At 42.5% G+C, this 9835-nt stretch overlaps 1 protein-coding gene across 22 annotated transcripts in view; it reads right to left on the reverse strand.

Annotated features, from left to right (window-relative positions):
• Positions 1-7352, reverse strand: part of STRADA (STE20 related adaptor alpha) — a 28134-nt gene extending 20782 nt beyond the window's left edge. For 6 of the 22 annotated variants that reach the window (XM_070390070.1, XM_070390065.1, XM_070390073.1 and 3 more), the window contains exon 1: positions 6475-6757. The gene's annotated coding sequence lies outside the window, so the exon portion shown is untranslated. The other 16 variants (XM_070390066.1, XM_070390061.1, XM_070390069.1 and 13 more) reach the window with 10 other exon arrangements.
• Between the last annotated feature and the right edge of the window lie 2483 nt (positions 7353-9835).

The following is a 9835-nucleotide window of genomic DNA, read 5'->3' on the forward strand; positions in this document are numbered from 1 at the left end:
AAGAACAACCAATTTTAAGGAATTTTTTTAAATGATGTAATTTTATCTTATTAACTGAGTAAACAAGTAAAAATACAATCATTTCAATAGATGGAGAAAAGCCATCTAACAAAATTCAACACTAAGCCACAAGTTTAAAAAAAAACCAAAAAACTCTTAGTCAACTAGGAATAGTCAAAAAGGAATAGGATAGAAATGGGATTTACCAAGTCAACTTGGTAAAAGATACACATAAAAATTTATAGCTAACATCTATTAATAGTAAGAAGAATGAATGAGTTTCCTCTAAGGACAGAAATAAAGCAAAAACGTTATCACTTCATCAATGTACTAGTGGTCTTGGCCAATGCAAAAAGGCAAGAAGAAATAAAAGGCATACAGATGGGAAAAAAAGATGTAAAATTCTTTATTCATAAATAACAAGACTGTATACATAGAAATCTAGCGGAAGCCGCTCAGTCATGTCCAACTCTTTGCGACCCCACTGACTGTACAGCTCATGGAATTCTCCAGGCCAGAATACTGGAGTGGGTAGCCTTTCCATTCTCCAGGAGATCTTCCCAAGCCAGGTCTCCTGCATTGCAGGCGGATTCCTTACCACCTGAGCCACAGGGGAAGCCCAAGAATACTGGGGTGGGTGGCCTATCCGTTCTCCAGCAGATCTTCCTAACCCAGGAACTGAACCGGGGTCTCATGCATTGCAGGCGGATTCTTTACTAACTGAGCTGTCAGGGAAGCCCTATGTAGAAACCTAAGTTTTCTACAAAAAAAATCATTATACTTAAGAAAATTAATTTATAAAGATCAATTATAAAACCCAGTTGTATTTCTATATATAGCAACAACAAATCAGAAAATGAAATTTTAAAAATACCATCAATAAACCAATGGAAACATAAAATGATTAGGAATAATTTTAATAAACTATGAGTAAGACCTGTAAAATGATAAAACACTGCTAAGAGAGATTAAAGATTATCTAGATAAAAGATATGCCATGTTCATAAATTGGAAGACTCAATATTATTAAGATGTCATTTCTCTCCAAATTGACTTACAGATTCAGTGCAATGCTTATCAAAATCCCAGCAGACTTTCAAAAGAAACTGATAAGCTCAGGCTACAATTTACATGGAAATATTTGGCTAAAATAGCCAAAATAATTTTGAAAAAGAAAGTCAGAAGACTTTTATTACCTGAACTCCAGACTTACTTTATTGCTAAAATAATCAAGATGGTGTACTTTGGTCTAAGGATAGATACATGGGTCAATGAAACAGAACAGACAACCTAGAAATAGACCCATACATATATGGTCAATTACTTTTCAAGAGAATGACCAAAGTAATTTTATGGGGAAAAACAGTCTGCATACAACTTCATATTTATTTAGAAAAAAATGAACCTCAATGCTGACCTTATACTGCACACAAAAATTAACTTGAAATGGATCATAGAACTAAAGAAAAAGTTAGAACTACTAAAGAAAAGAGAGGAGAAAATCTTCATGATCTTGGGATAAGTAGAGATTCAAAAACAGAACATCAAGAGCATGAAACATAAAAGAAAAATATGACAAATTAATCTTTATCAAAATTTAAAATGTCTGCCTTAGAAAGACACCACTAAGAAACTGAAAAGACTGGGAGAAAACATACTCTGTGCATGCATGTGTGTGTGTGTGTGTGTGTGTGTGTGTGTGTGTGTGTATCTACAAAGGACTTTATATACAGAATATATAAAGAATTTCTATACTCAATAATAAGATAACCCAGTTTAAACAATGGCAACAACAGATCTGAAGAGAAGATAAAGGAGCAGCCACTAAGCACATGAAATGATGTTCAACATTACTTGTCATCAGGGAAATGATGACACACACAAAGCCACAAAGAGATACCATTAAACACCCATCAAAATGGCTAAACAAAGACTGACAATACTAAGTGTTGACAAGGACATCCAGCTGGAACTCTCGTACACTGCTGGTGGGAATGCAAACAACTACGGCCCCTCTGGAAAATAGTTTAATAGCCTCTCATGACTCAATAATTCTGCTCTAGGTCATCTACTCAAGGGAAATGAAAACATATCTTCTCATTAACTTGTATATGAATGTTCATAAAAGCATTATTCAAAATAGCCCCAAGTTAAAAACAATTCAGGCATCTACCAACTAGTAAATAGATTTTAAAAATGTGGTACAGCAAAACTAATACAATTATGTAAAGTTTAAAAATAAAATAAAATTAAAAAAATAAATAAATAAAAATGTGGTACAGGTCAGGAAGCAACAGTTAGAACTGGACACGGAACAACAGACTGGTTCCACATAGGAAAAGGAGTTCGTCAAGGCTGTCTATTGTCAGCCTGCTTATTTAACTTCTGTGCAGAGTACATCATGAGGAACGCTGGGCTGGATGAAGCACAGCTGGAATCAAGATTGCCGGGGGAAATATCAATAACCTCAGATATGCAGATGACACCACCCTTATGGCAGAAAGTGAAGAAGAACTGAAGAGCCTCCTGATGAAAGTTAAAGAGGAGAGTGAAAAAGTTGGCTTAAAGCTCTACATTCAGAAAACTAAGATCATGGCATCCAGTCCCATCACTTCATGGGAAATAGATGGGGAAACAGTGTCAGACTTTATTTTTGGGGGCTCCAAAATTACTGCAGATGGTGACTGCAGTCATGACATGAAAAGACACTTACTCCTTGGAAGGAAAATTATGACCAACCTAGAGAGCATATTAAAAAGCAGAGACATTACTTTGCCAACAAAGGTCCGTCTAGTCAAGGCTATGGTTTTTCCAGTAGTCATGTACGGACGTGAGAACTGGACTATAAGGAAAGCTGAGCACCAAAGAATTGATGCTTTTGAACTGTGGTGTTGGAGAAGACTCTTGAGAGTCCCTTGGACTGCAAGGAGATCCAACCAGTCCATCCTAAAGGAGATCAGTCCTGAGTGTTCATTGGGAGGACTGATGTTGAAGCTGAAATTCCAATACTTTGGCCACCTGATGGGAAGAGCTGACTCATTTGAAAAGACCCTGATGCTGGGAAAGATTGAAAGTGGGAAGAGAAGGGGACAACAGAGGATGAGATGGTTGGATGGCATCACCAACTCAATGGACATGAGTTGGGTAAACTCTGGGAGTTGGTGATTGACAGGGAGGCCTGGCATGCTGCAGTCCATGGAGTTGCAAAGAATCATACGCAACTGAGCGACTGAAGTGAACTGAACAGACACCAATGTAATACTACTCAGCAATAAAAAGGGACAAACTGCTGATATAGGCAACAATTTCAGGTTAAGGGAAAAAAGTCAGACACAAATCTTCATAATGTTTCCATTCACATAAAATCCTAGAAAAAGCAAAAGTACGACAGAAAGCAAGTCTTGGTTGCCTGGACCCAGTAGTGAGATAAGGGACCAACTTCAAAGAGACACACAAGAACTTTTCAGGGTGATGGAAAAGTTCTGTATCTTTATTGCATGGTGGTTATGTAAATGTACTTGTCAAAACTCAACAAACTGTACACTTGATATAGGTGTATTTTGTTACAGGTAAATTATATCTGAACAAAGCTGATTTTCAAAGTAAAATGACTAAAATAAATACTCAGATATGCTTTTGAAGAATCTAGAAAAAAATCGCCACATTTCCATTCTTTTTTTCAGGTGGGCTAGGGTTGTGAGGGGCTTCCCTGGTGTTTCAGCTGGGAGGAGAAGGGGACGAGAGGATGAGATGGTTGGATGGCATCACCAACTCGATGGACATGAGTCTGAGCAAGCTTCGGGAGTTGGTGGTGATGGACAGGGAAGCTGGCGTGCTGCAGTCCATGGGGTTGCAAAGAGTTGGACACAACTGAGCGACTGAACTGAAGGTTGTAAGGGGTTGTATAATCTGCTAAGAGATGTGAGAGGAGGGAGGTAAAAACAACCCAGAGAAAGGAATGTTAGTTAGAATCCAGTATAATGAAAAAAAGAAAAAGAGGGAATACAATTATTCTGGGCCACATCTGTGGTGATATGAGCCTGTGGCAGAAGGAATATTGAGAAACAGATGTGGATGGGTGGGAAGGAGGCTCTAGAGGGAGGGGATACATATATATAGTTATGACTAATTCATGTTGTTGTAAGGCAGAAACCAACACAACACTGTAAAGCAATCATCCTCCAATGAAAAAAACAGATGGATAAGGAGAAAGAAAAATAAGTTAGTAAGGACACCATAAGTCATTGAGTCTATCCTCCACTCTTTGGAAGAACAGCTTTATAAACACCTGGATATAAGATTATCAAGTCTCTGCTTGAAAACTCACTACCTTATCAGGGAACCTGTTTTACCTGTGAACAACTCTGATGACTTTTTTGTGTGTGTGTGCCTGAGTAACCGCAAAGAATAGTGTGTCAAAGACAAAATAGGAAAAGTCAGAGATGGAAGTTATTTTGGTGGAAAGATGAGTTTGAGTTTTTAAGTTATGCTGCAGTTAAGAAAAGTTATATATCCCAAGTGGAAATACCATTTAGTTAGAAAAGTAAGGCTGATGCTTAAAAGAGGGGTTAGAGATGGCTCTGAAGCTGTACAAGTGACAGAAATTCACTTTAGAAGAAAATGCTGAGAGAAAAACAGAAAACTGGGAAGTAAGCCTTGGGATAAATTCATATGTAGGACATGGAGCATCAAAGGCAATGGACGTCCCACGTGGCGCAATAGTAAAGAATCCGCCTGCCAATGCAGGACACGAAAGAGACAAGGATTTGATTCCTGGGTTGGGAAGATCCCCTGCAGCAGGAAACGGCAACCCGCTCCAGTATTCTTGCCTGGAAAATTCCATGGACAGAGGAGCCTGGTGGGCTACAGTCCATGGGGGTCACAAACAGTTGGGTACGACTGAGCACAACTTCAAAGGCAGGTAGGAAATGGAACCCAAAGGAAAAACTTTAAAGATCCTGCTTCCCCTCGTGGACCACTTACACTTTCCCAATCTATTCATCTTTTGTCTGTCCTTTTACTACAGGAAGTCCTACAAGACTGCCCCACCCAACCCAGGTTAGATGCTTGGCCTCTGTATTCAATCCTTATACAGACCACTCTCTCAACGGCCTACACTAGAGTCTGTAAAGGCAGGGAATGCATCTTGTTTACTGTTGCATTCCCAGGGGCTACTGTGACCAACACTTAACATGGACACTCTTGTGTCTGTTAAATTAATAATAGTGAAAATAATCAAAGCAGCAGACACTTATGGTGAACTTAGCATGTGCCAGCATCTGTGTTAAATGCTTCATGGAGATCAGCTCACAATAAGTTATTATTGATCCTAGTTTTACAGATCAGGAAATTAGGACTCAGGTTAAATGCCTAAATTACACAGACATGGGACTTCCTTCACAGTCCAAGGGTTAAGACTCCCTGCTTTCACTGCAGGAGGAGCAGGTTCAATCCCTGGTGGGGAACTAAGATCACACATGCTGTATGACATGGCCAAAAAATTAAAATAAAAACAACAACAACAACCAATAACCAAAGTTACACAGGCAAGTAATAGAGAACTGATCAGGTCTATTCCAAAGCCTGTGCTCGAGAAGCTGTAAGTGATAACAGAGAAGCTTAGGGAGAAGCCTCAAGACTGAGTGTAAAGATGTAATGACTGAAAAGGCATCATCTGATTTGACAACACTGACCAGATGCTAAATGGTATAGAAAGGAAAATTTATTTACCTTATCAATTTTTCTTTTTCCCCTATTTTTGTCACTGGTTTTCTAAACTTCTTCCATGTCTGGGATTACAACTATAAACACTGCATTTGGGTCACAACACCTCTAAGAAATCTAGTTAAAGGGCAACAGATTTAACCAATTCAACACTTTATCTTATGGCTGAATAGGCTTGAGGCAGATAATCAGAAAAGATTTGGTTTCTTCAACTTTCAGGGACAAGAAACAATGTTGGGGATCTCTAAAGAAAAGCATAGATCAGTCAATGAAAAACTGTCTTAATGCCACAAAAACATACTGGAATTCGGTTCTACCCCAACAAATGTTACAGTAAGAAAAGGATCAATTGGCACGTCTTTTCCTCTTTGGGATGAAGTTAAGTTCGAATATAGTAGGATACCTTAGCAGAAGGCTGGGCAGAAAAGTTGGTTCCCCATTTCCTGAAAACTTGAACAATTTTACTTAACCACTCCCCTCCCTCGCGCTCACTTCCCTACCCCCATCCCGCATCTCCACCCCAAGGTGCTGTGGGCACTTAAGCATTTTGGAAAACAAGACAATCAGAAGCTCTGTTTAGGCTGATTCAGGAATACCTGAGCTCTTCTCTTAGGAGGGCTTGACCTACTGCTGCCTGTCCCGCCTGGGAAGAGATGCGGATGAGGGAGGCGCAAATGGGGTGCGGGGAGAGGATATGCCTCCTCTTCGCTACATCAGGACAAACTGTCACCTGGGCCCCAGGTTTCCCACCTGGAAATCAGGGGGGGAAGAGGAGAGAGAAAGCAGGCGCTCGCCTCTTCCGCCCGGCAACTCCGCTGCGGTGTCTCCGGGCCAGGCCCAAGCCTATTCTCTTCTCGGGCTACAGCCCCTCATTGTGGGAATCGAGAAGGATTCGTGTGTAAAGGGGGCCCGCGGAGGACGAGGGAGACGAAGGGTGGCCGCTATGATGAAGGCCCGCCCCTGAGGAGATGGAATCGGCGTCAGGGCGAGGAGGAACTGATCCCCGGAGCGCACCAGGCGGCCCCCGCCAGCCCGGTACCTGGTCCTGGAGTTAGCAAGCAGTCCCGGCCCAGTCTGAGCTCCGCCTCCTTGGTTTAAGGCCGCGCTGCCGCCAGGCCGGTTGCTGGGAGGGAGGTACGCAGCGTGCCATGCGCAGTAGAGGGACGCGGGGAGGGCTGGTAGAGGAGAGCTCCGTCCCGCCCCGCCCCGCCCCGGCCGCCTCGGCCCGGGCGCGGCAAGTGGGGAAGCTCCGCCCCACCCAGCGCGGGAGAGGAAGCCCCGCCCCGCCCCGGGCCCCTAGGCTCGGGCGCGGCCCTTGGGGAAGCCCCGCCCTGCCCCGGCCCTCTAGGCTCGGGCGTGGCCATTGGGGAAGCCCCGCCCCGCCCCAGCCCCCTGAACCAGGGCGAGGCTAGTGGTGAAGCGGCGTGGTTCCTGCATCTCCTCGAGTGCGGCGGGGTTTTTCTTAGCAGCTATCGCACAAAGCGGTTCTCCAGTTCTGAGTCACCTGATTACGCGCAGCGCAAACCTGAGGGCATTCGGTCTCCAACAGATGAAACCTGTGTCCCCCGCGTGTGGAAGCCAGAGACCTAGCTTGTCCTTGATGTGGTCTTCTTCGGGGTCTGAAAAGGGCTCTGTGAGCCTCGGTCCCGGAAGCAGGAAGGAAGTGGGATGATTTCAATAATGAAGAGTCAAGGGGACTAGAGGAAGGCAAACCAACGCTGGCTGCTGACTTGGCTACTTTTTGGCGGGTCCTTTTTCCTTTCCTGTGGTAGGACTTTAGGAAAAATCAGTCTCGCACTTTCTTTGAAGATGTCTTAAACGCCCCTCACTTTGGCCTCTCGGGCACCAGACTGACAAGCTACAAAGGGGAAACCCACCCTTTCTCTGTGCCGCCTTCTATAAAGGGAGGAAAACTGCTCAACTTTTTTTGTCCCTCTCTGGATCTTTTGTCCTGAATCCTTCCGTACCCACGACTTTGAGACATGTGCCGTTTGCAGAAACCTGTTAAGTTTGCCTTTCCGGGGAGGCTAGCCTCAGCCAAGGGATGCAGGGCTTGAGAAAGGATGAAGCAATGAGTGATGGAGCAAGACTTCCGTGAGCCCGCGTTTTTTTCAGTGACTTGCTCCTCTCACGGAGGCGGGGGTGGGAGTGGGCTGGATCCAAAATTGGATCTACACCATCCAATAATGAACACTGGCCCTTCCTGGCTAAGATCCTTGACAGATTTATATTGGTTTAACTTCCAAGATGGGTGAGTTCAGCTACATTCAAACAGGGAATGATGGAAATTTGATGCCTAAAGTCAATGTGAACTCTTTGCAGTGCATCTCTGGATCTTCCTGAATTTTACACACATCAGTCTGATCTTATCTATTACTTTAGCATTCCCAAGCAGTATTCTCACTATTCTCTCATTATCAAATAAGATGCTTACCCAACAGCGAACTTGGTAAATTGACAAAGCAAGATAAAGTAGAAAAAGTGAAGTAAAATCCTTGTGATGTTCTTCGGAAAAGATCGTTTTGCCATGTAGACTTTGGAAATAAGAGTACTGGAGGAGTCAGTGCCTGAAAAGATGCCAAATATAATGCAGCCACCAGGATAGGGAATTTAAATACAGAAGTACTTCCCATCTGATACCCAGCCCTGTAGCTACATTTTCTAGCTGGATGTCAGTTGGTCAAGGGGGCTAAAAGATCTCACCATCTTCATGACTGCCCACTAGTTTTGAGAATCGTCGGCCTAGACTGTTTAAAGGAGCAAATTTCCTTGCAGAAAGGCCTCCTAAATCCAGATAACTTAGAAAACTGGTGTAATGAAAGGCCAATTTTTAAAGTTTACAAACTCAGTGTCTTCTTGCTTTGCTTTTGACTTATGAGTTCTGGGGTGCACAAGCTCCGTAATGCTTCTCACTTATGTATAATAAGGGCTAGAACTCTTCAAGATTTCTGGAGCCTTCTGAAATTTGCTTGAAGCCTAGAGGAATGGAGATGGGACTGATGAGCACTGCAATGCCCTCTTCAAGATAGCACATAAATTAACTGTGGGAACAGTAAAACTAATTGCCTAGAATACTCGAGTGACAGCTGGAAATGCTTACGATGAGTAGTTTAACAAGTTGAGCAGCATTATTTATAGAGCATTTTTTATGTCTAAGCAGTTTATGTGTGCTAAGTCACTTCAGTCCTGTCTTAGACTCTTTTCGACCCTAAGGATTGTAGCCTACTAGGCTCCTCTGTCCCTGGGATTCTCCAGGCAAGAATACTGGAGTGGGTTTCCATGCCTTCCTCCAGACCAAGGGATCAAACCTGCATCTCTTGTGTCTCCTGCATTGGCCGGCGGGTTCGTTACCACTAGTGCCCCCTGGGAAGTCCTGAGCACTTTATAGCTATGATCTAATACGATCCTCTGAACAGGCATTTCAGAAAGGTCAGATGATGCCCAGTTACAGATGAGGAAAGAGACTTGTTACAGCACTACAACACCACCTGGGTCGTAACCCACAAACCCAGAGCTCTTTCCTGAAGCAGAAAACTGGCTTCAATTCTAGCTTTGCTTCAACCTTGGTAAGTAATATAAGTACATGCAAGAAAAGGTAAAAGAAAGCTATTTAAGCATTTAAGTTGAAAATGTGATAGGAAAGCAAAGTTGATACAGCAAATAACCTAAATACTTATATGGAACTAAATACTTTAAAAGGACTGGGTGTCTTTTAATTTTAAAAGACGAAAATAAAACCTAGTAATATCCATTAAAAGCAAATACAGTAATAGACATGAAGTTCTTCCTTTTAGGGGGGAAAAAAACACAAAACTTTTTTCTGAAATTTGTATCACTTCTCAGATCACAGCTGAGATGATGACATTCAACTTGCACAAAGATAAAACCATCACACTTATCCAAATGCAAATAAATCTTTGGCCCTTCACCAAATTCCAGAAACTAAGAAAAGCAGTATTTTTCACTATTGTTTTAGCAGTCTGTAATAGAAGCCACTCTTACGAGTGTAATAACTCTCTCCTCTCTCTTATCTCTTTTCAAATCATTTAAAATGAATAGAGCCCAGAACTTAAAGAAGCTGGAATGATAAAGTACAGTATTTCGTCCCTTG

This window comes from Bos mutus, chromosome 19 (genome assembly GCF_027580195.1).
Source record: "Bos mutus isolate GX-2022 chromosome 19, NWIPB_WYAK_1.1, whole genome shotgun sequence".
In the NCBI taxonomy this organism is placed as follows: Eukaryota; Metazoa; Chordata; class Mammalia; order Artiodactyla; family Bovidae; genus Bos; species Bos mutus.